General features: G+C 44.6%; 8 non-coding genes and 1 pseudogene across 8 annotated transcripts; all 9 read left to right on the forward strand.

Moving 5' to 3' along the window:
- The first annotated feature begins 228 nt into the window (after window positions 1-228).
- Window positions 229-419, forward strand: LOC130342483 (U2 spliceosomal RNA). Its single transcript, XR_008882121.1, has one exon. It is a non-coding gene; the product is annotated as a U2 spliceosomal RNA (small nuclear RNA).
- A 2090-nt stretch (window positions 420-2509) lies between these two features.
- On the forward strand, window positions 2510-2700 carry LOC130342412 (U2 spliceosomal RNA). The gene has a single exon (XR_008882064.1). It is a non-coding gene; the product is annotated as a U2 spliceosomal RNA (small nuclear RNA).
- A 2092-nt stretch (window positions 2701-4792) lies between these two features.
- On the forward strand, window positions 4793-4983 carry LOC130342424 (U2 spliceosomal RNA). The gene has a single exon (XR_008882072.1). It is a non-coding gene; the product is annotated as a U2 spliceosomal RNA (small nuclear RNA).
- A 2086-nt stretch (window positions 4984-7069) lies between these two features.
- LOC130342436 (U2 spliceosomal RNA) lies at window positions 7070-7260 on the forward strand. The gene has a single exon (XR_008882079.1). It is a non-coding gene; the product is annotated as a U2 spliceosomal RNA (small nuclear RNA).
- A 7242-nt stretch (window positions 7261-14502) lies between these two features.
- Window positions 14503-14673, forward strand: LOC130342428 (U2 spliceosomal RNA; annotated as a pseudogene).
- Window positions 14674-16759: 2086 nt separating this feature from the next.
- Window positions 16760-16950, forward strand: LOC130342408 (U2 spliceosomal RNA). The gene has a single exon (XR_008882060.1). It is a non-coding gene; the product is annotated as a U2 spliceosomal RNA (small nuclear RNA).
- Window positions 16951-19037: 2087 nt separating this feature from the next.
- LOC130342439 (U2 spliceosomal RNA) lies at window positions 19038-19228 on the forward strand. The gene has a single exon (XR_008882080.1). It is a non-coding gene; the product is annotated as a U2 spliceosomal RNA (small nuclear RNA).
- A 2088-nt stretch (window positions 19229-21316) lies between these two features.
- On the forward strand, window positions 21317-21507 carry LOC130342440 (U2 spliceosomal RNA). Its single transcript, XR_008882081.1, has one exon. It is a non-coding gene; the product is annotated as a U2 spliceosomal RNA (small nuclear RNA).
- A 2075-nt stretch (window positions 21508-23582) lies between these two features.
- LOC130342441 (U2 spliceosomal RNA) lies at window positions 23583-23773 on the forward strand. The gene has a single exon (XR_008882082.1). It is a non-coding gene; the product is annotated as a U2 spliceosomal RNA (small nuclear RNA).
- Window positions 23774-25679: the final 1906 nt, after the last annotated feature.

Genomic DNA, 25679 nt, shown 5'->3' on the forward strand with positions numbered 1-25679 from the left:
GCAAATCCGGGTTATGGATTGCATTTAAAAAGGCCCCGTGGGAGTGCAATGGGCCCCTGTCTTGCTGCTTAGCAATAATGGTATGGGTTTAGGTTCTGCTGTGTGTACTGGTGGTTGACTGCCCCCCAGCCCAGAGTGTGCATGGAAAATTGTCTGGCAGCCTCCCTGACAGCAAGCAGTGATAGTGCCCATGAAGGGCACCTTGTTGGGCCCGCCCCTTTCACGGTTATCGCTTCTCGGCCTTTTGGCTAAGATCAAGTGTAGTATCTGTTCTTATCAGTTTAATATCTGATACGTCCCCTATCTGGGGACCATATATTAAATGGATTTTTGAGAACGGGGGCCGATTTCGAAGCTTGCTTCCGTCGCCCTATGCATTGACCCGATATGGCAGTATCTTCGGGTACAGTGCACCACCCCCTTACAGGGTTAAAAAGAAAGATTCCTACTTTCATTGCTACCTGCTTGCTGGCTAGCCAGCTAGCCAGCCCTGTGGGCCTTGCTGCTGCTGCAGCCAAAAAACAAAAGGTGGTGCTGCTGCTGCTTCTGCTGCTTCTGCTTCTGCTTGTGTCTGGCCGCTGTTGGAGCGTCCAGGCACAGGACTTCTGCTGCTGCTGACTAAATGGCCTCCTTAATTGGATCATTTGAGTAGCCAGCACACCTGTGCAGGTAGGGCATGACATGATAGGCAGCTGCCTTGATAGCGGGTGGGTGCTGAATGTTCCTAATTGACAAAATAAGATTAATGCTTATGAAGAAATATAAAATCTCATCCCTTCCCCAATATCGCGCCACACCCCTACCCCTTAATTCCCTGGTTGAACTTGATGGACATATGTCTTTTTTCGACCGTACTAACTATGTAACTATGTAACATAACATGGGGGGGGGGGGGGGGGTCTCCTGGCTGTTCACACAGGTGTGTCATTGCTGTACATTGACCATGCATTGCTTCTGTGGTATTGCAAAGGCAAAGACAAATGCTTCCAGCCATCCATTGCACTAATGGATTGGTCATCAGCTGGCTGTCTATGTCCCGCATCAATATAGACCAAAGTACAGAGGGTTAGGCTATGCTATTGTGCACCTACCTGATGCATCAGAAGGTGCGAGGCCCTTGCTAAATTCTGTGCACAGACTTTGAGATCTATACTTTAGACTGTATCTAAACCTGCTCCAACATGGACTGACATTCTGGCCTACTTTCAGCCGATGCGACTTGTCTGTCGCTGAACAGTCGCTTTTTATGTATTCAGCACCTATGTATAATGTTGTAAAAATGCTCTAGAAGCTAAAGTCGCAGAAATGTCACACATATTTGGCCTGCAACTTTCTGTGCGACAAATTCAGACAGGAAAAATCAGTATAAATCCTTAGAAAATTATCCCCCAGTGTCTCCATCTGCTGGCGGTATTGAATAAGCATTGCTGCACTGATGGGGTATGCATTAGACGAAAAAAAAGAAGAAAAAGAAGAATAATACGCCCAGAAAAGAGGCGAAAAGGAGAAAAACGTAAAAAAACATGAAAAAAAAGTAAGAGGAAGAGAAGGGAAAAAAAGGTGGAAATGGGTTTAAAAGTGATTTCGGCGGAGAAATATATATATATATATATATATATATATATATATATATATACGCGCACACACACACATATATATAAACGTATTCTCCGTTGAGATATTGCAGCCGCTGCTGTGTCCAGGCCCAGGAGCCTTAGCACTGTGCTGTGATGTCACTCAATACCACTGACATCACTAGGTGTAAACAACATCTCTCCTTTGCTGTGTATGTGACTATGGAGCTGTTTGGTGATGTCGTCTATTATGGCCTTCATAGAAGCAACAGGAGATTGTTGCATCCATCTAGAACCCTCAGAACTACAGTGCTATGATGTCACTCACTTCCACAGGCCTTGCAGAGTGTAAACAACAACAACCCAGCTTTGTTGTGTATGTAACCATAGGGATTTGTGATGTCACCTAGAACCTTCACAGCAGCGACAGCTTTATGAGGAGCATCAGCACTGCTCTGCCTGAGCAGAACCATCACCGCCATAGGTTGTCAAATAACCCGGGTTTAACCCACACAGGTAAGTCCAATGGGGTGCAGGCATGTCCTCTATGCTTACAGCTTCCCGTGGGTGTTGGTTTGATACCGTTTGGGGACAGCCAAGGAGGCATCTGCAGGCAACAAAGGTAGGTGTGTGCTTGTGTGTGTGTTTCCTATGCAGATCCTAAGCCCAGTGTCACATGCAAGTAGGAGGAGTAAGAAGGGTTCCTGGCAAATCCGGGTTATGGATTGCATTTAAAAAGGCCCCGTGGGAGTGCAATGGGCCCCTGTCTTGCTGCTTAGCAATAATGGTATGGGTTTAGGTTCTGCTGTGTGTACTGGTGGTTGACTGCCCCCCAGCCCAGAGTGTGCATGGAAAATTGTCTGGCAGCCTCCCTGACAGCAAGCAGTGATAGTGCCCATGAAGGGCACCTTGTTGGGCCCGCCCCTTTCACGGTTATCGCTTCTCGGCCTTTTGGCTAAGATCAAGTGTAGTATCTGTTCTTATCAGTTTAATATCTGATACGTCCCCTATCTGGGGACCATATATTAAATGGATTTTTGAGAACGGGGGCCGATTTCGAAGCTTGCTTCCGTCGCCCTATGCATTGACCCGATATGGCAGTATCTTCGGGTACAGTGCACCACCCCCTTACAGGGTTAAAAAGAAAGATTCCTACTTTCATTGCTACCTGCTTGCTGGCTAGCCAGCTAGCCAGCCCTGTGGGCCTTGCTGCTGCTGCAGCCAAAAAACAAAAGGTGGTGCTGCTGCTGCTTCTGCTGCTTCTGCTTCTGCTTGTGTCTGGCCGCTGTTGGAGCGTCCAGGCACAGGACTTCTGCTGCTGCTGACTAAATGGCCTCCTTAATTGGATCATTTGAGTAGCCAGCACACCTGTGCAGGTAGGGCATGACATGATAGGCAGCTGCCTTGATAGCGGGTGGGTGCTGAATGTTCCTAATTGACAAAATAAGATTAATGCTTATGAAGAAATATAAAATCTCATCCCTTCCCCAATATCGCGCCACACCCCTACCCCTTAATTCCCTGGTTGAACTTGATGGACATATGTCTTTTTTCGACCGTACTAACTATGTAACTATGTAACATAACATGGGGGGGGGGGGGGGTCTCCTGGCTGTTCACACAGGTGTGTCATTGCTGTACATTGACCATTCATTGCTTCTGTGGTATTGCAAAGGCAAAGACAAATGCTTCCAGCCATCCATTGCACTAATGGATTGGTCATCAGCTGGCTGTCTATGTCCCGCATCAATATAGACCAAAGTACAGAGGGTTAGGCTATGCTATTGTGCACCTACCTGATGCATCAGAAGGTGCGAGGCCCTTGCTAAATTCTGTGCACAGACTTTGAGATCTATACTTTAGACTGTATCTAAACCTGCTCCAACATGGACTGACATTCTGGCCTACTTTCAGCCGATGCGACTTGTCTGTCGCTGAACAGTCGCTTTTTATGTATTCAGCACCTATGTATAATGTTGTAAAAATGCTCTAGAAGCTAAAGTCGCAGAAATGTCACACATATTTGGCCTGCAACTTTCTGTGCGACAAATTCAGACAGGAAAAATCAGTATAAATCCTTAGAAAATTATCCCCCAGTGTCTCCATCTGCTGGCGGTATTGAATAAGCATTGCTGCACTGATGGGGTATGCATTAGACGAAAAAAAAGAAGAAAAAGAAGAATAATACGCCCAGAAAAGAGGCGAAAAGGAGAAAAACGTAAAAAAACGTGAAAAAAAAGTAAGAGGAAGAGAAGGGAAAAAAAGGTGGAAATGGGTTTAAAAGTGATTTCGGCGGAGAAATATATATATATATATATATATATATATATATATATATATATATACGCGCACACACACACATATATATAAACGTATTCTCCGTTGAGATATTGCAGCCGCTGCTGTGTCCAGGCCCAGGAGCCTTAGCACTGTGCTGTGATGTCACTCAATACCACTGACATCACTAGGTGTAAACAACATCTCTCCTTTGCTGTGTATGTGACTATGGAGCTGTTTGGTGATGTCGTCTATTATGGCCTTCATAGAAGCAACAGGAGATTGTTGCATCCATCTAGAACCCTCAGAACTACAGTGCTATGATGTCACTCACTTCCACAGGCCTTGCAGAGTGTAAACAACAACAACCCAGCTTTGTTGTGTATGTAACCATAGGGATTTGTGATGTCACCTAGAACCTTCACAGCAGCGACAGCTTTATGAGGAGCATCAGCACTGCTCTGCCTGAGCAGAACCATCACCGCCATAGGTTGTCAAATAACCCGGGTTTAACCCACACAGGTAAGTCCAATGGGGTGCAGGCATGTCCTCTATGCTTACAGCTTCCCGTGGGTGTTGGTTTGATACCGTTTGGGGACAGCCAAGGAGGCATCTGCAGGCAACAAAGGTAGGTGTGTGCTTGTGTGTGTGTTTCCTATGCAGATCCTAAGCCCAGTGTCACATGCAAGTAGGAGGAGTAAGAAGGGTTCCTGGCAAATCCGGGTTATGGATTGCATTTAAAAAGGGCCCGTGGGAGTGCAATGGGCCCCTGTCTTGCTGCTTAGCAATAATGGTATGGGTTTAGGTTCTGCTGTGTGTACTGGTGGTTGACTGCCCCCCAGCCCAGAGTGTGCATGGAAAATTGTCTGGCAGCCTCCCTGACAGCAAGCAGTGATAGTGCCCATGAAGGGCACCTTGTTGGGCCCGCCCCTTTCACGGTTATCGCTTCTCGGCCTTTTGGCTAAGATCAAGTGTAGTATCTGTTCTTATCAGTTTAATATCTGATACGTCCCCTATCTGGGGACCATATATTAAATGGATTTTTGAGAACGGGGGCCGATTTCGAAGCTTGCTTCCGTCGCCCTATGCATTGACCCGATATGGCAGTATCTTCGGGTACAGTGCACCACCCCCTTACAGGGTTAAAAAGAAAGATTCCTACTTTCATTGCTACCTGCTTGCTGGCTAGCCAGCTAGCCAGCCCTGTGGGCCTTGCTGCTGCTGCAGCCAAAAAACAAAAGGTGGTGCTGCTGCTGCTTCTGCTGCTTCTGCTTTTGCTTGTGTCTGGCCGCTGTTGGAGCGTCCAGGCACAGGACTTCTGCTGCTGCTGACTAAATGGCCTCCTTAATTGGATCATTTGAGTAGCCAGCACACCTGTGCAGGTAGGGCATGACATGATAGGCAGCTGCCTTGATAGCGGGTGGGTGCTGAATGTTCCTAATTGACAAAATAAGATTAATGCTTATGAAGAAATATAAAATCTCATCCCTTCCCCAATATCGCGCCACACCCCTACCCCTTAATTCCCTGGTTGAACTTGATGGACATATGTCTTTTTTCGACCGTACTAACTATGTAACTATGTAACATAACATGGGGGGGGGGGGGGGTCTCCTGGCTGTTCACACAGGTGTGTCATTGCTGTACATTGACCATGCATTGCTTCTGTGGTATTGCAAAGGCAAAGACAAATGCTTCCAGCCATCCATTGCACTAATGGATTGGTCATCAGCTGGCTGTCTATGTCCCGCATCAATATAGACCAAAGTACAGAGGGTTAGGCTATGCTATTGTGCACCTACCTGATGCATCAGAAGGTGCGAGGCCCTTGCTAAATTCTGTGCACAGACTTTGAGATCTATACTTTAGACTGTATCTAAACCTGCTCCAACATGGACTGACATTCTGGCCTACTTTCAGCCGATGCGACTTGTCTGTCGCTGAACAGTCGCTTTTTATGTATTCAGCACCTATGTATAATGTTGTAAAAATGCTCTAGAAGCTAAAGTCGCAGAAATGTCACACATATTTGGCCTGCAACTTTCTGTGCGACAAATTCAGACAGGAAAAATCAGTATAAATCCTTAGAAAATTATCCCCCAGTGTCTCCATCTGCTGGCGGTATTGAATAAGCATTGCTGCACTGATGGGGTATGCATTAGACGAAAAAAAAGAAGAAAAAGAAGAATAATACGCCCAGAAAAGAGGCGAAAAGGAGAAAAACGTAAAAAAACGTGAAAAAAAAGTAAGAGGAAGAGAAGGGAAAAAAAGGTGGAAATGGGTTTAAAAGTGATTTCAGCGGAGAAATATATATATATATATATATATATATATATATATATATATACGCGCACACACACATATATATAAACGTATTCTCCGTTGAGATATTGCAGCCGCTGCTGTGTCCAGGCCCAGGAGCCTTAGCACTGTGCTGTGATGTCACTCAATACCACTGACATCACTAGGTGTAAACAACATCTCTCCTTTGCTGTGTATGTGACTATGGAGCTGTTTGGTGATGTCGTCTATTATGGCCTTCATAGAAGCAACAGGAGATTGTTGCATCCATCTAGAACCCTCAGAACTACAGTGCTATGATGTCACTCACTTCCACAGGCCTTGCAGAGTGTAAACAACAACAACCCAGCTTTGTTGTGTATGTAACCATAGGGATTTGTGATGTCACCTAGAACCTTCACAGCAGCGACAGCTTTATGAGGAGCATCAGCACTGCTCTGCCTGAGCAGAACCATCACCGCCATAGGTTGTCAAATAACCCGGGTTTAACCCACACAGGTAAGTCCAATGGGGTGCAGGCATGTCCTCTATGCTTACAGCTTCCCGTGGGTGTTGCTTTGATACCATTTGGGGACAGCCAAGGAGGCATCTGCAGGCAACAAAGGTAGGTGTGTGCTTGTGTGTGTGTTTCCTATGCAGATCCTAAGCCCAGTGTCACATGCAAGTAGGAGGAGTAAGAAGGGTTCCTGGCAAATCCGGGTTATGGATTGCATTTAAAAAGGCCCCGTGGGAGTGCAATGGGCCCCTGTCTTGCTGCTTAGCAATAATGGTATGGGTTTAGGTTCTGCTGTGTGTACTGGTGGTTGACTGCCCCCCAGCCCAGAGTGTGCATGGAAAATTGTCTGGCAGCCTCCCTGACAGCAAGCAGTGATAGTGCCCATGAAGGGCACCTTGTTGGGCCCGCCCCTTTCACGGTTATCGCTTCTCGGCCTTTTGGCTAAGATCAAGTGTAGTATCTGTTCTTATCAGTTTAATATCTGATACGTCCCCTATCTGGGGACCATATATTAAATGGATTTTTGAGAACGGGGGCCGATTTCGAAGCTTGCTTCCGTCGCCCTATGCATTGACCCGATATGGCAGTATCTTCGGGTACAGTGCACCACCCCCTTACAGGGTTAAAAAGAAAGATTCCTACTTTCATTGCTACCTGCTTGCTGGCTAGCCAGCTAGCCAGCCCTGTGGGCCTTGCTGCTGCTGCAGCCAAAAAACAAAAGGTGGTGCTGCTGCTGCTTCTGCTGCTTCTGCTTCTGCTTGTGTCTGGCCGCTGTTGGAGCGTCCAGGCACAGGACTTCTGCTGCTGCTGACTAAATGGCCTCCTTAATTGGATCATTTGAGTAGCCAGCACACCTGTGCAGGTAGGGCATGACATGATAGGCAGCTGCCTTGATAGCGGGTGGGTGCTGAATGTTCCTAATTGACAAAATAAGATTAATGCTTATGAAGAAATATAAAATCTCATCCCTTCCCCAATATCGCGCCACACCCCTACCCCTTAATTCCCTGGTTGAACTTGATGGACATATGTCTTTTTTCGACCGTACTAACTATGTAACTATGTAACATAACATGGGGGGGGGGGGGGGGTCTCCTGGCTGTTCACACAGGTGTGTCATTGCTGTACATTGACCATGCATTGCTTCTGTGGTATTGCAAAGGCAAAGACAAATGCTTCCAGCCATCCATTGCACTAATGGATTGGTCATCAGCTGGCTGTCTATGTCCCGCATCAATATAGACCAAAGTACAGAGGGTTAGGCTATGCTATTGTGCACCTACCTGATGCATCAGAAGGTGCGAGGCCCTTGCTAAATTCTGTGCACAGACTTTGAGATCTATACTTTAGACTGTATCTAAACCTGCTCCAACATGGACTGACATTCTGGCCTACTTTCAGCCGATGCGACTTGTCTGTCGCTGAACAGTCGCTTTTTATGTATTCAGCACCTATGTATAATGTTGTAAAAATGCTCTAGAAGCTAAAGTCGCAGAAATGTCACACATATTTGGCCTGCAACTTTCTGTGCGACAAATTCAGACAGGAAAAATCAGTATAAATCCTTAGAAAATTATCCCCCAGTGTCTCCATCTGCTGGCGGTATTGAATAAGCATTGCTGCACTGATGGGGTATGCATTAGACGAAAAAAAAGAAGAAAAAGAAGAATAATACGCCCAGAAAAGAGGCGAAAAGGAGAAAAACGTAAAAAAACGTGAAAAAAAAGTAAGAGGAAGAGAAGGGAAAAAAAGGTGGAAATGGGTTTAAAAGTGATTTCGGCGGAGAAATATATATATATATATATATATATATATATATATATATATATACGCGCACACACACACATATATATAAACGTATTCTCCGTTGAGATATTGCAGCCGCTGCTGTGTCCAGGCCCAGGAGCCTTAGCACTGTGCTGTGATGTCACTCAAAACCAGTGACATCACTAGGTGTAAACAACATCTCTCCTTTGCTGTGTATGTGACTATGGAGCTGTTTGGTGATGTCGTCTATTATGGCCTTCATAGAAGCAACAGGAGATTGTTGCATCCATCTAGAACCCTCAGAACTACAGTGCTATGATGTCACTCACTTCCACAGGCCTTGCAGAGTGTAAACAACAACAACCCAGCTTTGTTGTGTATGTAACCATAGGGATTTGTGATGTCACCTAGAACCTTCACAGCAGCGACAGCTTTATGAGGAGCATCAGCACTGCTCTGCCTGAGCAGAACCATCACCGCCATAGGTTGTCAAATAACCCGGGTTTAACCCACACAGGTAAGTCCAATGGGGTGCAGGCATGTCCTCTATGCTTACAGCTTCCCGTGGGTGTTGGTTTGATACCGTTTGGGGACAGCCAAGGAGGCATCTGCAGGCAACAAAGGTAGGTGTGTGCTTGTGTGTGTGTTTCCTATGCAGATCCTAAGCCCAGTGTCACATGCAAGTAGGAGGAGTAAGAAGGGTTCCTGGCAAATCCGGGTTATGGATTGCATTTAAAAAGGCCCCGTGGGAGTGCAATGGGCCCCTGTCTTGCTGCTTAGCAATAATGGTATGGGTTTAGGTTCTGCTGTGTGTACTGGTGGTTGACTGCCCCCCAGCCCAGAGTGTGCATGGAAAATTGTCTGGCAGCCTCCCTGACAGCAAGCAGTGATAGTGCCCATGAAGGGCACCTTGTTGGGCCCGCCCCTTTCACGGTTATCGCTTCTCGGCCTTTTGGCTAAGATCACGTGTGGATTTCTGTGCGTGGTTCGGGTTGAAAGGAGTGGTGATCGGGGCCCTCTTTACGGGGGGCCCTGGATTGTTGCTGAGCTGCGATCGTGGGTTTTACCTGCAAAAATGAGCGAGAAGGCGCGTGGACTTGAGGACACGGTGCGGATCTATGTTCCTGGCGAGCACCGGGGGACGATCGGACTTGACCAAATCGTTTTGGAGATTCTTCGCAAGCTTGATTACCTACAGGTATGGAATGTATTGGCTATACAGGATTTTCCTAGACAAGGAATTTATGATATTACTTTTTGTGGTTCTGAGATTTGCCAGAGAGTCTATATGGATCTTGAAGAAATGAAAAGGAAAAGTGAGCCTGCTATAATGAAGAAGATTAAAGTGGAACCGTTATTTATGAATACAACAAAGGTAGTAATTGTCCACATGTATAATCCTAAGGTTTCTGATGAAATGGTTACAAACTTTTTGTTCCGGTATTGCGAGGAAGTGAAATTTATAGGAAGACTTAAGAACAAGTTTGGGTACTTTAATTGTAAGAGAAAGTTTATTGTAAAATTTAAAAAAGATGAAGGAATGCAAGATGGAAGGAAGAGCATACCACAGGTGTTTTCTATCGGAGGAGAGAGAGGTTTCTGCTTTTATGAAGGCCAGTTGCAATATTGTAGAAAGTGCCATGCCTATGGCCATGTGCAGGATTATTGCCCTGAGAAAGGAGAATGTTGCAGAAATTGTGGGAAAACTGGTCATGAAGCAAGTATCTGTACAGAGAAGAAGACATGTGATATCTGTGGAAGTGAGGAACATTTGGCAAGAGGCTGTGATATGTGGTATAAAAAGAAGAGAAGTTATGCTGATGCAGCTGGGAATAGAGGAGAACAAAGAGAAAAAGGGGGAGGGAGGTTTGTTCCTGGAGTTGGTGAGAGTGTGAGTGTGAGTGTTAATGTGGCACAGGTGGCTGAGGAAAGTTCTGTGATAGTGGAGCACATTAGCACTCAGGAGAGGTCAGGGGAGGAGGGTGTTTCCACTGCTGTGACTGGTGAGGAGACAGGTGTGGGAGGTGAATTTACCTTGGTGAAAAAGAAAAAAGCAAAAAAAGTGAAAGTGGTGGAGAAAATTGAGACAGTGTATGGTGATGTTCTTTCTAGTGAAGAGGCTATGGATGATATTGAATGTCCAAACCCAATTGTGGGGGAGGAGGAGGGAATGGAGGTTGTTGGGTCATCTCAGAGATCTCTAACACCTGGTCAGAGAGTTTCTCGCAGTAAGGAAGAAGAGGAGGAGGAAGATGAGGATGTGCAGGTTGTGAATAAAAGGTGTAAGACAGGGAGCTGGACTGAGGATCAGGAAGCCCTTGTTCTTGGTAGTGATAATGAAATAGACAGGGACTCTAACATAGGGTCGCCTGATTGTTTTGCAAGTTTACATAGGAAAGTTGAAGGCCAAAATGTTAATTTCTAAGTTAAGATGGATTTTAAAGCATTTGGTTTTCTTTTCCTAGTTATTATGACTTTGGTTGTAACAACTATTAATGTAAGAAGTATTGAGTCTGAAATTAGGAGAGCTGCAATTTTTGATATTCTTGAGAATGTTAGAAGTGATGTGATATGTTTACAGGAGTGTGCAATAAAGTCAGCACCTTATGCAAATGAGTGGAAGTGTGGGCAGTCCTTCTGGTCCACATGTGCAGAAAACAAAAATGAAGGTGTGGGGATTTTATTGCGAAACAGGGACATTAAAGTTTTAAATTGCCAAATTTTAGTACCTGGTCGTTGTATGGTTTTAATTTTTGAGGTTTTGGGTCAGAGGATGAGAATTTTTAATGTGTATGCTCCAGCAGAAAAACAAGCACGTTTGTCTTTTTTAGAGTCCCTTAAGTTTTTTATCCCTGGTCGTGAAGATACTATTATTGTTGGCGATTTTAACTGCATTAGATCCGTCAATGATCGTGAGAGCTCTGCTGAGGTTAGAACTGATATTACTTCCAATGTTTTAAATCAAATTATTCAAGACTTGCATTTTACTGATGTTGGACTGATGGTTAGCACTGATGAAAGATATACGTACATATCAGATAGTGGCCGCTGTAAATCCCGGATCGATTACATCCTGGTCTCTGATGGGATTAAGGTGGTCCGGTGCAATCAAATGATGTCAACTTTCTCAGACCACAAGATGGTGTCGGCTGAGATAAGTGTCACAGAGTCCCTTCATTTTGGGAGGGGGCTCTGGAAATTAAATGTAAGTCTATTGGAAGATGAGGAAGTAATGGCTGGTTTTAATCATGTGTTTTTATCCTGTGTTTCTAAACAACCTGATTTTAGTAATGTCTTAGTGTGGTGGGAATGGGCTAAAGGAGAGTTTTCTAATTTCTTTAAGATGTTTTGCATAAAGAGAGCACAAGAGAAGAGGAGGAGTGATGAAAGGCTTGTATCCCGGTTAGAGACTCTCTATAAGTTTAAACGTGTTGGTGTGGAGGTGGAGGATGAGATTGTTAAGGTGAAGGGGGAGATGAAAAAAAGGTTGTTGGAAAAGGGAAGGAATATTGTATATAAGTCTAAAGTGCAGCACCTAGAAGAAAATGAGCAGTGTACACGGTATTTCTTTAAAAAATGTTTTAATGCTAAAGGTGTTTTTAAATCTGTTTTTACCCCTACGGGGGAAGTTTTTGGAGAGGAGATGGTGAAGGAGATTGGCAGATTTTATGAGACACTCTTTAGTAATAAGAGCAGAGCCAGTGAGACGGAGATGAATGATTATTGTAATATTTTGGAGAATAATGTTCCTGTTGAAAAAGTAGATTTTTTAATTGATGATGTTAGTGAAGGGGAGATCAAGCAGGCCCTGGATAAGATGGCCAAAGGGAAGACACCAGGCTGTGATGGTCTCCCCGCTGAGTTTTATTCCGCGTTCTGGAATATTTTAAGTAAAGAGTTTACACGGGTGGTGCAATATGTTTTTAACTCAGGTGTTTTAGCTGAATCTATGAAGAAAGGGGTCATAACATTAATTCATAAAAAAGGTGATGGCAGAGATCTTAAAAATTGGAGACCTATAACTTTATTAAATTGTGACTACAAGATAATTGCTAAGATTGTGGCTAATAGACTGAGTGATGTAGTGGACCACCTTGTGGGAGAATACCAAGTTTGTGCAGTACCGAAAAGAAAAATAACAGATAATTTATTGCTTTTAAGAGACTCTATTTATTACAGTAACTTTAACAAGAATGCACTGTTTGTTGAGTCCATAGATTTTGAAAAGGCTTATGATAAGGTTGCACATGATTTTATGTTCATTGCTTTAAAACACTTAGGTATTCCAGAAAAGTTATTATCTGTTATTATGAGTTTTTATCATGGGGTGACAAGTCAGATTTTAGTAAATGGGCATGTGGGGCCTGCTTTTAATGTCTTGTCTGGAGTCAGACAGGGATGCCCAATCTCCCCAATTCTGTTTATATGCGTTATAGAGGGCCTGTTGAAGAATGTGCAGAAAGATAAATGTGTGAGTGGTGTTTTTATTCCAGGTAGTGATGGTAGTAAGTTAAAGGTTTTAAGTTATATGGACGATGTGGTTTTTACTTGTACATCCCAAGCAGATCTCAACAGAGTAAATTTGCATGTGAGGATTTTTTGTTGTGTGGCTGGGATGAATGTGAACTGGGGGAAGTGCCAATTATGCAGTTTTGGGAACCAAGAGAATATAGTAGTGGATGGTGTTAAGGAAAAAGAAGACATTGAAGTGCTAGGAGTGATATTTGACAAAGACCTCAAAGGAAAGAAGAGTTATGAGACTTTGGACAGTAAAATTGAGAAGAAGCTATCCTTCTGGAGGTTAAGGAACTTGTCACTTAAAGGGAAAGTTCTTATCATTAAGTCTGTAATCCTACCGCTTCTCTTGTATACGGCTATGGTGCTTCCTCCAGGGAAGTTATGGACTAGGAGAGTTACAAGGAAGCTTTTTGTGTTCTTCTGGGGGTCTAAGATGGAGAAAATGAAAAGAGAAGAAGTGATGAAGAGTATGAATTTGGGCGGATATAACTTTCCAAACATTGATCTGTTTTTAAAGGTGCACTATTTTTTTTTTTAATTTTTAAATTGATACAGTGCAATAATAGGGCGGCAGACATGAGTAAATACCTTGCAGGATGGTTGTTTTCCAAATGGGGCTGGTGTGAGAGGGATTTGAGGAGACCCATAGCACATGTGATACCTACCTTCTATGTGCTCCTCAGGTCTTTCAATGATCAATTTGGTTTGAGCTCTTTAGGTGAACCTGATAAAAAGAAAATAGAACAGGAAATAAGGAAAAATGAGAGATTATATGAAGTACCATTCTGCACTAATGCTCAGTCTGTGAAGATTTGGAAGTTTTTTAAAGTTATTGGACTATCAAACAGACAAAAAGACGTTAGTTGGATGTCCTTTCATGGCTGCCTCCCAACCCGATCTTTTTTAAATGGAAGAGGTTTGAGAATAAGTGACAGATGCCCAAGAGAGGGTTGTGGAGGTAGAGAAGACTTAGTGCACCTTTATTGGGACTGTTTTTATGCAAAAGAATTTTTTATGTTTTTAAAGAGGTTTTTAATCCAACTCACTGGATATAATAGTTTTTCTTTTGAGAAAGTTTTTATTGGTCAAGATCTTAGTAAAAAGGAAGATACACGTACTAATTGGATTCTTTTTTCTGTTTTTAAAGAGGTTTTATGGGACTCACGCAATTTGCTTGTTTTTAAAAATGTTGTTATTCCTCCGAGGGAATTGAAAAGATTGTTTTTAGGAAGGATTTTTACTATCTTTCTACTGGACAAAAAGAGAATTGGTGAAGAAGAAGCGGAGAAAATCTGGATGCATACACGATGGAAGAATTTATAAGAAGTACGTAAAGGAGAAAGCTGTAAGTTTTTGACCAATTTCTGTGATTGTTTTTGACATGTTTTTTTTGTTTTGTTGTTTGGTCACTTTTTCTTGGCACTTAGTTTTTTCCGTATGATGTTTTTTCAGATATTGTTTTAAGTGACGAGTCTTGGTAGGTGACCTGATGATCGTCCAAACAATAGTCTGTAACTGAGGAAAAAAAAAAATAAAAAAAAAAAAAAAAAAAAAAGAAAAAAAAAAGAGAAAAAAAAAAAAAAAAAATCTGTTCTTATCAGTTTAATATCTGATACGTCCCCTATCTGGGGACCATATATTAAATGGATTTTTGAGAACGGGGGCCGATTTCGAAGCTTGCTTCCGTCGCCCTATGCATTGACCCGATATGGCAGTATCTTCGGGTACAGTGCACCACCCCCTTACAGGGTTAAAAAGAAAGATTCCTACTTTCATTGCTACCTGCTTGCTGGCTAGCCAGCTAGCCAGCCCTGTGGGCCTTGCTGCTGCTGCAGCCAAAAAACAAAAGGTGGTGCTGCTGCTGCTTCTGCTGCTTCTGCTTCTGCTTGTGTCTGGCCGCTGTTGGAGCGTCCAGGCACAGGACTTCTGCTGCTGCTGACTAAATGGCCTCCTTAATTGGATCATTTGAGTAGCCAGCACACCTGTGCAGGTAGGGCATGACATGATAGGCAGCTGCCTTGATAGCGGGTGGGTGCTGAATGTTCCTAATTGACAAAATAAGATTAATGCTTATGAAGAAATATAAAATCTCATCCCTTCCCCAATATCGCGCCACACCCCTACCCCTTAATTCCCTGGTTGAACTTGATGGACATATGTCTTTTTTCGACCGTACTAACTATGTAACTATGTAACATAACATGGGGGGGGGGGGGGTCTCCTGGCTGTTCACACAGGTGTGTCATTGCTGTACATTGACCATGCATTGCTTCTGTGGTATTGCAAAGGCAAAGACAAATGCTTCCAGCCATCCATTGCACTAATGGATTGGTCATCAGCTGGCTGTCTATGTCCCGCATCAATATAGACCAAAGTACAGAGGGTTAGGCTATGCTATTGTGCACCTACCTGATGCATCAGAAGGTGCGAGGCCCTTGCTAAATTCTGTGCACAGACTTTGAGATCTATACTTTAGACTGTATCTAAACCTGCTCCAACATGGACTGACATTCTGGCCTACTTTCAGCCGATGCGACTTGTCTGTCGCTGAACAGTCGCTTTTTATGTATTCAGCACCTATGTATAATGTTGTAAAAATGCTCTAGAAGCTAAAGTCGCAGAAATGTCACACATATTTGGCCTGCAACTTTCTGTGCGACAAATTCAGACAGGAAAAATCAGTATAAATCCTTAGAAAATTATCCCCCAGTGTCTCCATCTGCTGGCGGTATTGAATAAGCATTGCTGCACTGATGGGGTATGCATTAGACGAAAAAAAAGAAGAAAAAGAAGAATAATACGCCCAGAAAAGAGGCGAAAAGGAGAAAAACGTAAAAAAACTTGAAAAAAAAGTAAGAGGAAGAGAAGGGAAAAAAAGGTGGAAATGGGTTTAAAAGTGATTTCGGCGGAGAATATATATATATATATATATATATATATATATATATATATACGCGCACACACACACATATATATAAACGTATTCTCCGTTGAGATATTGCAGCCGCTGCTGTGTCCAGGCCCAGGAGCCTTAGCACTGTGCTGTGATGTCACTCAATACCACTGACATCACTAGGTGTAAACAACATCTCTCCTTTGCTGTGTATGTGACTATGGAGCTGTTTGGTGATGTCGTCTATTATGGCCTTCATAGAAGCAACAGGAGATTGTTGCATCCATCTAGAACCCTCAGAACTACAGTGCTATGATGTCACTCACTTCCACAGGCCTTGCAGAGTGTAAACAACAACAACCCAGCTTTGTTGTGTATGTAACCATAGGGATTTGTGATGTCACCTAGAACCTTCACAGCAGCGACAGCTTTATGAGGAGCATCAGCACTGCTCTGCCTGAGCAGAACCATCACCGCCATAGGTTGTCAAATAACCCGGGTTTAACCCACACAGGTAAGTCCAATGGGGTGCAGGCATGTCCTCTATGCTTACAGCTTCCCGTGGGTGTTGGTTTGATACCATTTGGGGACAGCCAAGGAGGCATCTGCAGGCAACAAAGGTAGGTGTGTGCTTGTGTGTGTGTTTCCTATGCAGATCCTAAGCCCAGTGTCACATGCAAGTAGGAGGAGTAAGAAGGGTTCCTGGCAAATCCGGGTTATGGATTGCATTTAAAAAGGCCCCGTGGGAGTGCAATGGGCCCCTGTCTTGCTGCTTAGCAATAATGGTATGGGTTTAGGTTCTGCTGTGTGTACTGGTGGTTGACTGCCCCCCAGCCCAGAGTGTGCATGGAAAATTGTCTGGCAGCCTCCCTGACAGCAAGCAGTGATAGTGCCCATGAAGGGCACCTTGTTGGGCCCGCCCCTTTCACGGTTATCGCTTCTCGGCCTTTTGGCTAAGATCAAGTGTAGTATCTGTTCTTATCAGTTTAATATCTGATACGTCCCCTATCTGGGGACCATATATTAAATGGATTTTTGAGAACGGGGGACGATTTCGAAGCTTGCTTCCGTCGCCCTATGCATTGACCCGATATGGCAGTATCTTCGGGTACAGTGCACCACCCCCTTACAGGGTTAAAAAGAAAGATTCCTACTTTCATTGCTACCTGCTTGCTGGCTAGCCAGCCCTGTGGGCCTTGCTGCTGCTGCAGCCAAAAAACAAAAGGTGGTGCTGCTGCTGCTTCTGCTGCTTCTGCTTCTGCTTGTGTCTGGCCGCTGTTGGAGCGTCCAGGCACAGGACTTCTGCTGCTGCTGACTAAATGGCCTCCTTAATTGGATCATTTGAGTAGCCAGCACACCTGTGCAGGTAGGGCATGACATGATAGGCAGCTGCCTTGATAGCGGGTGGGTGCTGAATGTTCCTAATTGACAAAATAAGATTAATGCTTATGAAGAAATATAAAATCTCATCCCTTATCCAATATCGCGCCACACCCCTACCCCTTAATTCCCTGGTTGAACTTGATGGACATATGTCTTTTTTCGACCGTACTAACTATGTAACTATGTAACATAACATGGGGGGGGGGGGGGGGGTCTCCTGGCTGTTCACACAGGTGTGTCATTGCTGTACATTGACCATGCATTGCTTCTGTGGTATTGCAAAGGCAAAGACAAATGCTTCCAGCCATCCATTGCACTAATGGATTGGTCATCAGCTGGCTGTCTATGTCCCGCATCAATATAGACCAAAGTACAGAGGGTTAGGCTATGCTATTGTGCACCTACCTGATGCATCAGAAGGTGCGAGGCCCTTGCTAAATTCTGTGCACAGACTTTGAGATCTATACTTTAGACTGTATCTAAACCTGCTCCAACATGGACTGACATTCTGGCCTACTTTCAGCCGATGCGACTTGTCTGTCGCTGAACAGTCGCTTTTTATGTATTCAGCACCTATGTATAATGTTGTAAAAATGCTCTAGAAGCTAAAGTCGCAGAAATGTCACACATATTTGGCCTGCAACTTTCTGTGCGACAAATTCAGACAGGAAAAATCAGTATAAATCCTTAGAAAATTATCCCCCAGTGTCTCCATCTGCTGGCGGTATTGAATAAGCATTGCTGCACTGATGGGGTATGCATTAGACGAAAAAAAAGAAGAAAAAGAAGAATAATACGCCCAGAAAAGAGGCGAAAAGGAGAAAAACGTAAAAAAACGTGAAAAAAAAGTAAGAGGAAGAGAAGGGAAAAAAAGGTGGAAATGGGTTTAAAAGTGATTTCGGCGGAGAAATATATATATATATATATATATATATATATATATATATATATATACGCGCACACACACACATATATATAAACGTATTCTCCGTTGAGATATTGCAGCCGCTGCTGTGTCCAGGCCCAGGAGCCTTAGCACTGTGCTGTGATGTCACTCAATACCACTGACATCACTAGGTGTAAACAACATCTCTCCTTTGCTGTGTATGTGACTATGGAGCTGTTTGGTGATGTCGTCTATTATGGCCTTCATAGAAGCAACAGGAGATTGTTGCATCCATCTAGAACCCTCAGAACTACAGTGCTATGATGTCACTCACTTCCACAGGCCTTGCAGAGTGTAAACAACAACAACCCAGCTTTGTTGTGTATGTAACCATAGGGATTTGTGATGTCACCTAGAACCTTCACAGCAGCGACAGCTTTATGAGGAGCATCAGCACTGCTCTGCCTGAGCAGAACCATCACCGCCATAGGTTGTCAAATAACCCGGGTTTAACCCACACAGGTAAGTCCAATGGGGTGCAGGCATGTCCTCTATGCTTACAGCTTCCCGTGGGTGTTGGTTTGATACCGTTTGGGGACAGCCAAGGAGGCATCTGCAGGCAACAAAGGTAGGTGTGTGCTTGTGTGTGTGTTTCCTATGCAGATCCTAAGCCCCAGTGTCACATGCAAGTAGGAGGAGTAAGAAGGGTTCCTGGCAAATCCGGGTTATGGATTGCATTTAAAAAGGCCCCGTGGGAGTGCAATGGGCCCCTGTCTTGCTGCTTAGCAATAATGGTATGGGTTTAGGTTCTGCTGTGTGTACTGGTGGTTGACTGCCCCCCAGCCCAGAGTGTGCATGGAAAATTGTCTGGCAGCCTCCCTGACAGCAAGCAGTGATAGTGCCCATGAAGGGCACCTTGTTGGGCCCGCCCCTTTCACGGTTATCGCTTCTCGGCCTTTTGGCTAAGATCAAGTGTAGTATCTGTTCTTATCAGTTTAATATCTGATACGTCCCCTATCTGGGGACCATATATTAAATGGATTTTTGAGAACGGGGGCCGATTTCGAAGCTTGCTTCCGTCGCCCTATGCATTGACCCGATATGGCAGTATCTTCGGGTACAGTGCACCACCCCCTTACAGGGTTAAAAAGAAAGATTCCTACTTTCATTGCTACCTGCTTGCTGGCTAGCCAGCTAGCCAGCCCTGTGGGCCTTGCTGCTGCTGCAGCCAAAAAACAAAAGGTGGTGCTGCTGCTGCTTCTGCTGCTTCTGCTTCTGCTTGTGTCTGGCCGCTGTTGGAGCGTCCAGGCACAGGACTTCTGCTGCTGCTGACTAAATGGCCTCCTTAATTGGATCATTTGAGTAGCCAGCACACCTGTGCAGGTAGGGCATGACATGATAGGCAGCTGCCTTGATAGCGGGTGGGTGCTGAATGTTCCTAATTGACAAAATAAGATTAATGCTTATGAAGAAATATAAAATCTCATCCCTTCCCCAATATCGCGCCACACCCCTACCCCTTAATTCCCTGGTTGAACTTGATGGACATATGTCTTTTTTCGACCGTACTAACTATGTAACTATGTAACATAACATGGGGGGGGGGGGGTCTCCTGGCTGTTCACACAGGTGTGTCATTGCTGTACATTGACCATGCATTGCTTCTGTGGTATTGCAAAGGCAAAGACAAATGCTTCCAGCCATCCATTGCACTAATGGATTGGTCATCAGCTGGCTGTCTATGTCCCGCATCAATATAGACCAAAGTACAGAGGGTTAGGCTATGCTATTGTGCACCTACCTGATGCATCAGAAGGTGCGAGGCCCTTGCTAAATTCTGTGCACAGACTTTGAGATCTATACTTTAGACTGTATCTAAACCTGCTCCAACATGGACTGACATTCTGGCCTACTTTCAGCCGATGCGACTTGTCTGTCGCTGAACAGTCGCTTTTTATGTATTCAGCACCTATGTATAATGTTGTAAAAATGCTCTAGAAGCTAAAGTCGCAGAAATGTCACACATATTTGGCCTGCAACTTTCTGTGCGACAAATTCAGACAGGAAAAATCAGTATAAATCCTTAGAAAATTATCCCCCAGTGTCTCCATCTGCTGGCGGTATTGAATAAGCATTGCTGCACTGATGGGGTATGCATTAGACGAAAAAAAAGAAGAAAAAGAAGAATAATACGCCCAGAAAAGAGGCGAAAAGGAGAAAAACGTAAAAAAACTTGAAAAAAAAGTAAGAGGAAGAGAAGGGAAAAAAAGGTGGAAATGGGTTTAAAAGTGATTTCGGCGGAGAAATATATATATATATATATATATATATATATATATATATATATACGCGCACACACACACATATATATAAACGTATTCTCCGTTGAGATATTGCAGCCGCTGCTGTGTCCAGGCCCAGGAGCCTTAGCACTGTGCTGTGATGTCACTCAATACCACTGACATCACTAGGTGTAAACAACATCTCTCCTTTGCTGTGTATGTGACTATGGAGCTGTTTGGTGATGTCGTCTATTATGGCCTTCATAGAAGCAACAGGAGATTGTTGCATCCATCTAGAACCCTCAGAACTACAGTGCTATGATGTCACTCACTTCCACAGGCCTTGCAGAGTGTAAACAACAACAACCCAGCTTTGTTGTGTATGTAACCATAGGGATTTGTGATGTCACCTAGAACCTTCACAGCAGCGACAGCTTTATGAGGAGCATCAGCACTGCTCTGCCTGAGCAGAACCATCACCGCCATAGGTTGTCAAATAACCCGGGTTTAACCCACACAGGTAAGTCCAATGGGGTGCAGGCATGTCCTCTATGCTTACAGCTTCCCGTGGGTGTTGGTTTGATACCGTTTGGGGACAGCCAAGGAGGCATCTGCAGGCAACAAAGGTAGGTGTGTGCTTGTGTGTGTGTTTCCTATGCAGATCCTAAGCCCAGTGTCACATGCAAGTAGGAGGAGTAAGAAGGGTTCCTGGCAAATCCGGGTTATGGATTGCATTTAAAAAGGCCCCGTGGGAGTGCAATGGGCCCCTGTCTTGCTGCTTAGCAATAATGGTATGGGTTTAGGTTCTGCTGTGTGTACTGGTGGTTGACTGCCCCCCAGCCCAGAGTGTGCATGGAAAATTGTCTGGCAGCCTCCCTGACAGCAAGCAGTGATAGTGCCCATGAAGGGCACCTTGTTGGGCCCGCCCCTTTCACGGTTATCGCTTCTCGGCCTTTTGGCTAAGATCAAGTGTAGTATCTGTTCTTATCAGTTTAATATCTGATACGTCCCCTATCTGGGGACCATATATTAAATGGATTTTTGAGAACGGGGGCCGATTTCGAAGCTTGCTTCCGTCGCCCTATGCATTGACCCGATATGGCAGTATCTTCGGGTACAGTGCACCACCCCCTTACAGGGTTAAAAAGAAAGATTCCTACTTTCATTGCTACCTGCTTGCTGGCTAGCCAGCTAGCCAGCCCTGTGGGCCTTGCTGCTGCTGCAGCCAAAAAACAAAAGGTGGTGCTGCTGCTGCTTCTGCTGCTTCTGCTTCTGCTTGTGTCTGGCCGCTGTTGGAGCGTCCAGGCACAGGACTTCTGCTGCTGCTGACTAAATGGCCTCCTTAATTGGATCATTTGAGTAGCCAGCACACCTGTGCAGGTAGGGCATGACATGATAGGCAGCTGCCTTGATAGCGGGTGGGTGCTGAATGTTCCTAATTGACAAAATAAGATTAATGCTTATGAAGAAATATAAAATCTCATCCCTTCCCCAATATCGCGCCACACCCCTACCCCTTAATTCCCTGGTTGAACTTGATGGACATATGTCTTTTTTCGACCGTACTAACTATGTAACTATGTAACATAACATGGGGGGGGGGGGGGGGGGTCTCCTGGCTGTTCACACAGGTGTGTCATTGCTGTACATTGACCATGCATTGCTTCTGTGGTATTGCAAAGGCAAAGACAAATGCTTCCAGCCATCCATTGCACTAATGGATTGGTCATCAGCTGGCTGTCTATGTCCCGCATCAATATAGACCAAAGTACAGAGGGTTAGGCTATGCTATTGTGCACCTACCTGATGCATCAGAAGGTGCGAGGCCCTTGCTAAATTCTGTGCACAGACTTTGAGATCTATACTTTAGACTGTATCTAAACCTGCTCCAACATGGACTGACATTCTGGCCTACTTTCAGCCGATGCGACTTGTCTGTCGCTGAACAGTCGCTTTTTATGTATTCAGCACCTATGTATAATGTTGTAAAAATGCTCTAGAAGCTAAAGTCGCAGAAATGTCACACATATTTGGCCTGCAACTTTCTGTGCGACAAATTCAGACAGGAAAAATCAGTATAAATCCTTAGAAAATTATCCCCCAGTGTCTCCATCTGCTGGCGGTATTGAATAAGCATTGCTGCACTGATGGGGTATGCATTAGACGAAAAAAAAGAAGAAAAAGAAGAATAATACGCCCAGAAAAGAGGCGAAAAGGAGAAAAACGTAAAAAAACGTGAAAAAAAAGTAAGAGGAAGAGAAGGGAAAAAAAGGTGGAAATGGGTTTAAAAGTGATTTCGGCGGAGAAATATATATATATATATATATATATACGCGCACACACACACATATATATAAACGTATTCTCCGTTGAGATATTGCAGCCGCTGCTGTGTCCAGGCCCAGGAGCCTTAGCACTGTGCTGTGATGTCACTCAATACCACTGACATCACTAGGTGTAAACAACATCTCTCCTTTGCTGTGTATGTGACTATGGAGCTGTTTGGTGATGTCGTCTATTATGGCCTTCATAGAAGCAACAGGAGATTGTTGCATCCATCTAGAACCCTCAGAACTACAGTGCTATGATGTCACTCACTTCCACAGGCCTTGCAGAGTGTAAACAACAACAACCCAGCTTTGTTGTGTATGTAACCATAGGGATTTGTGATGTCACCTAGAACCTTCACAGCAGCGACAGCTTTATGAGGAGCATCAGCACTGCTCTGCCTGAGCAGAACCATCACCGCCATAGGTTGTCAAATAACCCGGGTTTAACCCACACAGGTAAGTCCAATGGGGTGCAGGCATGTCCTCTATGCTTACAGCTTCCCGTGGGTGTTGGTTTGATACCGTTTGGGGACAGCCAAGGAGGCATCTGCAGGCAACAAAGGTAGGTGTGTGCTTGTGTGTGTGTTTCCTATGCAGATCCTAAGCCCAGTGTCACATGCAAGTAGGAGGAGTAAGAAGGGTTCCTGGCAAATCCGGGTTATGGATTGCATTTAAAAAGGCCCCGTGGGAGTGCAATGGGCCCCTGTCTTGCTGCTTAGCAATAATGGTATGGGTTTAGGTTCTGCTGTGTGTACTGGTGGTTGACTGCCCCCCAGCCCAGAGTGTGCATGGAAAATTGTCTGGCAGCCTCCCTGACAGCAAGCAGTGATAGTGCCCATGAAGGGCACCTTGTTGGGCCCGCCCCTTTCACGGTTATCGCTTCTCGGCCTTTTGGCTAAGATCAAGTGTAGTATCTGTTCTTATCAGTTTAATATCTGATACGTCCCCTATCTGGGGACCATATATTAAATGGATTTTTGAGAACGGGGGCCGATTTCGAAGCTTGCTTCCGTCGCCCTATGCATTGACCCGATATGGCAGTATCTTCGGGTACAGTGCACCACCCCCTTACAGGGTTAAAAAGAAAGATTCCTACTTTCATTGCTACCTGCTTGCTGGCTAGCCAGCTAGCCAGCCAGCCCTGTGGGCCTTGCTGCTGCTGCAGCCAAAAAACAAAAGGTGGTGCTGCTGCTGCTTCTGCTGCTTCTGCTTCTGCTTGTGTCTGGCCGCTGTTGGAGCGTCCAGGCACAGGACTTCTGCTGCTGCTGACTAAATGGCCTCCTTAATTGGATCATTTGAGTAGCCAGCACACCTGTGCAGGTAGGGCATGACATGATAGGCAGCTGCCTTGATAGCGGGTGGGTGCTGAATGTTCCTAATTGACAAAATAAGATTAATGCTTATGAAGAAATATAAAATCTCATCCCTTCCCCAATATCGCGCCACACCCCTACCCCTTAATTCCCTGGTTGAACTTGATGGACATATGTCTTTTTTCGACCGTACTAACTATGTAACTATGTAACATAACATGGGGGGGGGGGGGTCTCCTGGCTGTTCACACAGGTGTGTCATTGCTGTACATTGACCATTCATTGCTTCTGTGGTATTGCAAAGGCAAAGACAAATGCTTCCAGCCATCCATTGCACTAATGGATTGGTCATCAGCTGGCTGTCTATGTCCCGCATCAATATAGACCAAAGTACAGAGGGTTAGGCTATGCTATTGTGCACCTACCTGATGCATCAGAAGGTGCGAGGCCCTTGCTAAATTCTGTGCACAGACTTTGAGATCTATACTTTAGACTGTATCTAAACCTGCTCCAACATGGACTGACATTCTGGCCTACTTTCAGCCGATGCGACTTGTCTGTCGCTGAACAGTCACTTTTTATGTATTCAGCACCTATGTATAATGTTGTAAAAATGCTCTAGAAGCTAAAGTCGCAGAAATGTCACACATATTTGGCCTGCAACTTTCTGTGCGACAAATTCAGACAGGAAAAATCAGTATAAATCCTTAGAAAATTATCCCCCAGTGTCTCCATCTGCTGGCGGTATTGAATAAGCATTGCTGCACTGATGGGGTATGCATTAGACGAAAAAAAAGAAGAAAAAGAAGAATAATACGCCCAGAAAAGAGGCGAAAAGGAGAAAAACGTAAAAAAACGTGAAAAAAAAGTAAGAGGAAGAGAAGGGAAAAAAAGGTGGAAATGGGTTTAAAAGTGATTTCGGCGGAGAAATATATATATATATATATATATATATATATATATATACGCGCACACACACACATATATATAAACGTATTCTCCGTTGAGATATTGCAGCCGCTGCTGTGTCCAGGCCCAGGAGCCTTAGCACTGTGCTGTGATGTCACTCAATACCACTGACATCACTAGGTGTAAACAACATCTCTCCTTTGCTGTGTATGTGACTATGGAGCTGTTTGGTGATGTCGTCTATTATGGCCTTCATAGAAGCAACAGGAGATTGTTGCATCCATCTAGAACCCTCAGAACTACAGTGCTATGATGTCACTCACTTCCACAGGCCTTGCAGAGTGTAAACAACAACAACCCAGCTTTGTTGTGTATGTAACCATAGGGATTTGTGATGTCACCTAGAACCTTCACAGCAGCGACAGCTTTATGAGGAGCATCAGCACTGCTCTGCCTGAGCAGAACCATCACCGCCATAGGTTGTCAAATAACCCGGGTTTAACCCACACAGGTAAGTCCAATGGGGTGCAGGCATGTCCTCTATGCTTACAGCTTCCCGTGGGTGTTGGTTTGATACCGTTTGGGGACAGCCAAGGAGGCATCTGCAGGCAACAAAGGTAGGTGTGTGCTTGTGTGTGTGTTTCCTATGCAGATCCTAAGCCCAGTGTCACATGCAAGTAGGAGGAGTAAGAAGGGTTCCTGGCAAATCCGGGTTATGGATTGCATTTAAAAAGGCCCCGTGGGAGTGCA

This window comes from Hyla sarda, unplaced genomic scaffold (assembly GCF_029499605.1).
Source record: "Hyla sarda isolate aHylSar1 unplaced genomic scaffold, aHylSar1.hap1 scaffold_650, whole genome shotgun sequence".
NCBI classification, from domain to species: domain Eukaryota; kingdom Metazoa; phylum Chordata; class Amphibia; order Anura; family Hylidae; genus Hyla; species Hyla sarda.